At 39.4% G+C, this 8,992-nt stretch overlaps 1 protein-coding gene across 1 annotated transcript in view; it reads left to right on the top strand.

Annotated features, from left to right (window-relative positions):
• LOC119239816 (RNA-binding protein 12B-like) overlaps nucleotides 1-8,992 on the top strand; it is a 290,681-nt gene that overhangs the window by 269,921 nt on the left and 11,768 nt on the right. The window lies entirely within an intron of this gene.

Genomic DNA, 8,992 nt, shown 5'->3' with positions numbered 1-8,992 from the left:
TTTTGGTTAGAGTGATTTAAAGGAGAGAAGAGAGATACAGTGTCTTTTTTTTTTTTAAAGATTTATTTACTTATACAAGAACCAGCGTACAGGCCAAATGTGTGGGAGAATGAGAGGATTCACCAGAGACAGAGTGGGGAACAGAACAGGCAGACTGACTGAAATACACTGCTGAGGGGAGCAGCAGGCGAGACAGGAGAGGTCTGCTGCGCCATGTGGGTACCTCCGCGGCTGACAGGATTGAACAGGCACTGCAGAGGCTACTGCAGCTTCACGACAGCTTCACAGCGCTGCACTCAACTGCTTGCGCTCCAGGGTGGCTGGAGAGAGGTACAGTTTCAAACCGTTTAAGATGTATTTTGATTCTTAAGTAGGTGGAGAGCAACAGAGAAAAAAAATGTTAAGTATAAATTACTAATTAATCTCAATGTACGTAAAATTAAATATTTTATAAAATATGTTTTGGGCAGTTTCCAATCAACAGCAGTATTCTTTCTCACTGGTTAAATCTTCTGATGAAATTAAATTACTTATGAGAAATAGAACAGCGTCTAACACTTGTGTGAACTTCAGTGCAAATTTGGACAGGTGATGTACTGTCTTCTTATACATTAATCTTCATAGAAGAAGTGGGTCTTTACTTTCCAAATGATAAAACTGCCTCAGAGATATTATGTTCTAGGTCATACAGTCATTAAAATTAGAGGTGGATGCCATATCCTTATTTTAATGCCAAAGCCCACAACTCGTGTTTGTTAGTTTTTTTTTTTTTTTTTTTTTTTTACCATTCTTGAGATTGTAAAACAAGTTTAAAAATCTCAAGGGCACAACTTTTTTTATAAGTAAGTGTTACTGCATAAATTTCAGGTACAAATTAGTTTATAGTTGCTATATAAATTCCCACTACAAATTAGGTGAGAGTGAAATAAATAGGTAATTGAAATAGATATTGAGTGCTGGTCACTGAGTATATTCATCAGGGGCATAATCACCACTGTGGAAGTCCAAGAAGGTTTCCCAGAGGATGTGGCATGCAGGAATTGTCAGGAAGTTTGGGTAGGAGCCAGGGTTTGGGGAGCAGAGCATGTCTGAGGGAGCAGTGTGAATAAAGGCTGGGAGGGAGAATGGATGGGGTATGTCAAGACTTAATTTTTTAGCTTAATTCACTTAAGTAAAAAGAACAGAATGTAATGTCCAGAGTACTTAGGAAAATTTGTGAATAAAAAGTGACCACAGCCCCTCGTCTAGTGAAACTTTTTGAATTGAGATCAAAGACTTGGGAGTTTATATTTTCCTGTTTCAGCTAATCCCCAGGTGCCCTTCAATTTGTTTTAGCTCATATAAATAAGATTTCTCTGAAGACATTGGCCTAATTGATTGCCTTTCCAGAAAGATCCACAGAGTTGTAAACATGCAGATGGTAATTGAAAATTGTGTAATTGAAAATTGTTTATTTTCAATTTGTCTGAACTACTGTTTGTATCCATAACGAGGACTGAGCAAGAAACCACTCAGAACTGGGAAGGCTACATTAAATACTACATTAAATAACTCTACACTTCACTCTACCTGTTTTTTTCCTATAATGAACATACATTTCTTGGATTACTGTAAAGCTACTTCTTAAAACTTAGGACCCTTCTAATGAGTAAGACAGTGGTAGGAAGGAAATGTGATCAGTTTATGGAACAATTAAAAGATAAACAAATACCCATTTTTCCATCAAATCATACATACCTATTAAAAGAATTTATTCAACAACAAGCACAAATAAATTACTAAATATGCAACATTCTGTAGTATAAGCTGAGCAAATTTTAAAAATTTAGATACAGTGCAGTATAGTGCTATAAAGCACCTGGTTCAATTCCCAGCTCTATCACCTTCACAGCAGTGTAACCTCAGCAGTATTATATGAACTCCGTTAGTAAAATGGACAAAATCATCATAATCTTGAGGGTTGTGGAAAGCAAATTAGCTAAGACATGTCATGTGCTTAGAATTGTGACCTGCATGTAGTAAACAGTAAATGTTATTGTACAGAAGTCACAAACTGGCAGTCTGAATCACATTAGGCCCTTCAGGCATGTTTTGTTTTGTAGGCTTGATGTTTAAAAAAGAATGAACTTGAATGCCTTCAGACAGGATGTGTACTCTCCATGTGGCCACAGGCCACAGCGTGAGCTGTCTTACACACCTAACCTATTCATACACATGTTACTTGCTTACTCTATAAGCTCCCAGTTTGTGATGGACAGCTTAGGAGAATTTGTGGGGAATGGATTAATAACAAGTGATGGCCAACTTGAAGCTAGTTTCATGAAGCATAGCTATGCTTTCTCCTGAAAGTTTTCCTATTTTTAATTGTTTACCCATCTGTCCCTCACTCAGTCAAAGTCCTATGAGTGCAAGATGTTTTATTATTTTTTTAAAGATTTATTTATTTATGCATATGAGAATTGGGGTACAGGCCAGAGGTGTGGGGGGTGAGAGGATTCACCAGAGACAGTGGGGAACAGAACAGACAGATTGACTGAAATACCCTGCTGAGGGGAGCAGCGGGTGAGTCAGGAGAGGTCTGCTGCGCCATGTGGGTTGCTCCCTGGCTGGGGATCGAACTCATGCTGCAGTGGCTGCGGATTGCTTCTTAGGTTGCATCTCAACTCTTGAGCCACCAGGGAGGTCCAAGATGTCTTATTCTTCTGTGTGTTCTCAGAACCTTCCATAGATTATTGATGCTGTTTCATAAATCTTTGTGTTAGTGATAGGTGGGGGTGATGGCTCTTGGAAATCACTGGTGGGTTTGGACAATACGTGAAGGAGGAATTGCGAGTGTGTCATAGAGGTGGGGGTTGGTCAGTGTATATGGCTTTTAAGAAACTAGGTTGTCAGGAACAATTGGGAATCGGCGTGAGGAAGGAAAAGTGAGGCTGAAAATAAATAATTCATGGCCCCATTGAGATTGGGTTTAAAGAACAGCATGAAATTTGAGAATAAGCATTTCATAAATGGTCCATAATACATATATTTTTGTATATGCTTGTGGATAGTTGTATTTTTTCCCTGGTATAATCATGTCTTTGGCGAAGCAGTACCATTTGAATTTGATGTAAAAGAGAATGTCTTTATTCTTAGTTGGTAAGTCCATGGGTTGACTTTTATATTACCCTATACAAATACTGTTTTCCTTTGAGTCTCACTTTTCTTATTAAACAGTCCTGCCTTCATGTTCTGTGTGTTTTCCTTTTTATTTTTAATCATGATTAAGCCACCCAGCTGCTTAGTTATATAATAATATCCTGTGTGTTTAAACACAGGCCTACAGAATGAGCAAGTTCAAGAGCTTTTTAAAATGACAAGATCTCTTTTTACGGGTGCCACAAAGATTCTTTAGGAACTCAACATTAATGGATTTGAGAAACTGTTTTACTATCTTATATTCATTTCTTGTTGCAGCTGTTTTATCCTACACTAATCTTCAAAGTTAACTAATACATTGAGAAAATTCTTAAATTAATCAACAGAAAGACACCTCTCCATCCATTTCTTAAAAGTTATTTCATGTTGTTATTTTTATTTGAAACTTGGCTGGGGGAATGTACAATACTCTTTTTCCTAAGAGATCACCTAAAATAATTGACGTGTTTTCTTTTTACATAAGTACATTACATGTGCCCATTGCAAAAATCTTGGTCGAAAACTGAAATACAGAAGTGCAAAAGGAAATGTATTTTTTAAGTTAACCATGATTTCACCAGATAAACTATAACCACCATTGACATTTTGGTTTTTATCCTATCCATTTTTCCCTTGGCACATATATACAAAAATGGTATAGTCTATACATTGTTTTTTAGTCTGCATGTGGCCTCATCACTCTGACCAGTGGTGGCAGTCCTGACTCCCCAAGGCTTCTGACACCACCCACGGGGAGGGCTGGAGAGGGGTGCCTTGCAACTGTTATGTGCACTCAGAATTCAGGCTCTTCAACGGGTCTCCCCTCACACCAAGGAGGTAGAGGTCTTGTTGTCAGGTGTGTGTGGGAAATTCCAGGTCCTCATCACCCTCACAGACTTGGTGTATGTATATTTTGAGGGAGGGGCGCAATTAGGATCCTTTGTTATAGCCTGGTGAGGCAGGAAGTCCAGGCTCTCACTCCTCCTTTGCTGGTGTGGGAGGGAGTGGAGCCACCTAATTTTTTTTTTTCCCTGTGGTTTTTAGCTGGAGTGAGTGGTTACTATCTCAGAGTTTTCTGTTTTGCTAGGCTGCCCCTTTCCTGCTCATTTACCTAAAGAGAATAGGCTTCTGGGGAGGCGTTTTGTTTGTTTGCTTCTCTTTGCATCTCTTTAGCATCTTCAGCTCCATGTCTGAAAGAGGAGGCTAAAAGACAATCCTGGGAACCCATCACCAGGTTGTGCCTTGGATCTCAAAAGCCCTTGGCTTGTCTGCCTTCTCAGATCCTATATGTTATGTCCAGAGTTTTTTATTTTCCTTAGTGGGAGAATAGGGAAAAAAGTACATTTACTCCGTTTTCATAAAGGCAGAAATTAGGATATACTTTAAAAAGATTAGTTGGCTTTATTTTTGGAAATGTACAGAAATATATTTACCACTAGAGTGCTAAATCCCTCTCGAGAACAACATTGCCACATGTAGAGCTCAATATAATAATATTCAGAGACTAATTGAATCCCCACTGTACCAATGAAAAAACTCAGAGAATTAAGTAATTTTTCCTAAGTCACACAATAATAGCAGGAACTGGGATGTGAACTCGGGCAATCTGAATCTAAAGCCTGCGCTCTCAGGAGCATCACAGGCACTCATGAAGTTCAAGGCTCCTTTTGTTCCTTAAGGACAAAAGATGAGTGAGAGGGAGCCTCCACTTGAGACTGTGACAAAGTGACAGCATGACACTTTGCTACTGAATTAACAATGTGCTTGCATTCTGCAAGCAAATGACCAACACTGCCATCGCTCTTTCCCTCCATTCACTGCCAAACTTCTGCCTGGTGTCCTAATTACTCCTTAATTTCTGTGCAAGTGGGGTTCCCCTTCAGTTGCTCCTCTACAGCTGCCCTTTTTTTTCAGCCACAAAGACCAAATGCAATAGTGCCTCCCCAATGCTCATCTTTTTTATTGTTCCTGCGGTGCTTCCTAATGTTGTTTACCGCTTTGCAAACTTCTCCGTGACTTCCACAATCCTTCCTTTTCTTCACCTGCCCCTTCCCCACCAATCCTACTAATTGGTATTTCTTCTTTCTACTCCCTCCCATTCTTCAAATGGCAGAATTTCTTCTTCCTTTCTCCTCATTGTGCGCAGTTTCATTTCCAGAGCGTTAACCTAAGCTCCAGTCTCGACAAGACTGATAGGTGTACTCATTCATCTGTTTTCTCAATATTCATTTACTGAGTACCTACTGTGTAACAAATATTCTATGGCAGAGAACCAGGATTTGAAACAAGGTGGCTATGCTTATGGAGTTCATATTAGAGTGGAAGAACACAGAGTATAAACAACAACAAATTGGTTAGTTATGGAGTCCTAAGCATTTCACTAATATTAATCAAACTTGTAAACCTCCATGTGTATAATCTCAATGAGCAATGAGATTCAAAATTATGGAGTGTAAGAATTACATTATTTCCATAACACTGTCACCGTCTTATATTTGCTTGTAGAATGGTTTATTTTATAGGTGTGCTTTTACATAGCTGGTGATTTTAGAAAGCTACTGAATTATTTTCTTCTAAGAACTTTATTAACAAAGAGGTCATTTCACTACAATGGGGGTGGGTGGGCAGAGAGATGGGCCGGGAGAGGAAGGACTAGAGTCAAAATAAGGGGGGGTGCAATTGTATGGGGAATATAACCATAATGAAAATGCATACAATGTGCAAAGATGAAAAATGATGTAAGAATTATATAAAATAAAATATTAAAAAAACAAACAAAGAGCTCATTTCAATATGTCCTTGGTGTTGTGCAATTTCTTAAAAAAAAAAAAACAAAACCTGTCTGACTACATACCAGCTGCATCATCTGGGGCAAGTTACCTACCCTCTCTGCACATTTGCTATTCTCATCTGCAGGAGTTTCTTAACTCATGAACCTCATATCCAGACAAGGACTTAAGTCAGGTGCCTTGAGGGACCTGTGTGTGCTAGGGGGATGACCTCTTTTTCAACAAAAGTGATTCTGAAAGCAGGCAGTTTGGGCTTATGGACTAGCTCTACCATGCTAATGTTTGACACTTAACAAGTTATTAAACCACTCTGAGCCTCCCTTTTTTCATCCATGAAATGGGATAATGGTAGTGCCTACTCCCTAAAATTATCATAAAGATTAAATGAGTTAATACATGTAAATGCTTAGAATAATACCTGGTTTTTAATAAGTGTTATGTGTGTGTTTGCTATTTTAATCTATTTATATACACACTTTTGTCATTTCCCAAAAAAAAAAAAAAGATTCCTAAATTTTTATCTTTTGGAGTCTTAAATTTTGGACTTCAAAGTATGAGTCTTGGACTTCTGCATCTGGAATGCTTTAATGAATTCAGGTTAGCAAACAAATAGCTTTATGAGAGGAAGCACATTTTTATCTCTTTCAACTTCAGAGATTAAGCTTCTCAAAATGAATTTTGAGTTTCTTTCCACTAGGATTTTTTGGGGAAAAAAGACATATTAACAAGACAAAACATAATGAAAACACATAAAAATTCACTAATTCAGAAGCTGTATTTAAAATAAACAGGCCATATGGCAGATAATTAATATACTGACACTATTAAAGTCACACATACGGATTTAAATGTATAAACACCAGAAGCTGGGCAGAGAATTTTTGGTGTCACAATTTACATTTAAAGCACTTGGTGTGTAATACACCTGCAATTAAAAACAGAAAAAACCTCTCTCCCGCACTTCCCCCTTTCTCAGGTTTGTGGTTTTAAAGCATGTCTCCTTTGATTTTTTCACTTTTTTTTTTTTTTTTACTCAAATCACCTTCCTTGTATTATTTGTCTAAGACAGAGGGAGAAAATAATTTTTAAAAAAGCAGAGAGGAGCAATTTCTACAACAGGAAACAACATTGGTGATAATCCAATGTAGAACTAGAAATTAAATCACCTTCCTTACATAGCAAAGCGGACTAAGCTTTGCATCTGTTAGACCATATGCTTGCGAAGGCAGACTTACCCAGCACAGCACCCTTCCTCCAGACAGCTTTGCAGACTCACAAGACACCACAGGCTGTTGGGACTCCTGTGCCTGCAGGGGGATGAAAGAGATTGGCCATTCACCAGGGTTGACCCATCGACCTCCCCGAAGCTTTTCTGTGAGTGCCTCAGGGGGCTTGAATCCTGTCCCATGGGTGCAGGGAAAGTGGCTCAAGTTAGGGGCTGGCTCCCTTTGGCAGTAAGTAGTTCCTAACAGAATTCCTCTACAGATGAGTAGGCATGGTGATGAAGTGTCCCCTAAAGAGGTGGCTGAGTGGCCTGTGGGAATCTTGATGGCAGGGGCCGATGTCATTGGTGGTCCAGGGCTGAGCTCCAGCACTGCCCCTGAGGACTTGAGAACCAGCCGTGTCAACAGAGGTAGCCCTATACCTTGTGCCATGTTGGAGGCTGAGATCCTATTAGGGGCTTTTGATAAGGAAATGAAGAAATATATGATTTGTATATCATATATATCCAAACCCTGCAAAGAACTGATACATTCAGCAACAGCAAAATATAACCCAATCAAAAAAAAAGTGGGTAGATGAGCTAAATAGACACTTCCCCAAAGAAAACATATAGATGGCCAACAGACATGTTAAAAAATTCTCATCATCACAATCATCAAGAAAATACAAATCAAAACTACAATGAGATACCATCTCACACCTGTGAGAATGGCCCATATCAGAAAGTCCAGAAACAACAAGTGTTGGCAAAGATGTGGAGAAAAAGGAACCACATACACTGTTGGTGGGAATGAAAACTGGTCTAGCCTTTATGAAATAATAAAAATAGATCTAACGTGATACAGCAATTTCACTCCCGTCAGAAGAATGCAAAAACACTAATTCAGAGGGACATACGCACTCCTATGTTCCTTGCAGCACTTTTTACAATAGCCAAGTTATGAAAACAACGTAAGTTCCCGGGGCAGAAGAATGGATTGGAAAAATGTAGCATATATACACAATGGAATACTACTCAGTTATAACAAAAGATGAACTCTTGCCATTTGCAATAACCTGGATGGAACTGGATGAGGAAAATGCTACGCAAAATAAGTCAGAAGGAGAAAGGCAAATACTAAATAGTTTCACTTATATGTGGAATATAGAGGAACAAAACAAAGAGCCAGACAAATAACAATCCCAAGAAATATGACTGTAGAATTGGGCCTATCAAAGTGGGAGGTGAAAGTGAAGGGGGGAAAACAAAGTGGGGAGAAGGCACAGTGGACTATAGTGGAAGACTGTGGGTGCCTTGGTAGTGGCTGGGGTGTGGTGACATGTATCTGAAGAGGTGTGGTCCTTAGCTGCTGAATCACATACAGTGCTGTAAACCAGTGTTACTTCAATAATAATAATAATAATAACAATAATTATCATATAACAAAATCTTTCTTTTAAACTTCATAATGAGATATTTATGGTGAAAGATGTCTGAAATATGTTTCAAAATAATAATGAAGGGGGGCCTCCCCGGTGGCGCAGCGGTTGAGCGCTGGGTTGCGAAGCTGCCCGCGGCCTCTGCGGCGCCGGTTCGATCCCCGGCTGCTCCCCGGCCACCGGAGGAGGGTCCCACATGGCGTGCAGACTTCTCCTGCCGCCCGCTGCTCCCCTCAGCAGTGTACTTCGGTCCTTCTGCCTGCTCTGCTCCCCGCTCTGGCTCTGGTGAATTCTCTCACCCTCCCGCGCTTCTGACTGTACCCAGTGCATGTATAAACAAAAAAAACAAACAAACCAGCAAACAAATAAATAAAGCATGCCTC

Source organism: Talpa occidentalis, unplaced genomic scaffold, assembly GCF_014898055.3.
Source record: "Talpa occidentalis isolate TD23 unplaced genomic scaffold, MPIMG_talOcc4v2.1, whole genome shotgun sequence".
Lineage (NCBI taxonomy): Eukaryota > Metazoa > Chordata > Mammalia > Eulipotyphla > Talpidae > Talpa > Talpa occidentalis.
This window is presented reverse-complemented; position numbering and strand designations above follow the sequence as displayed.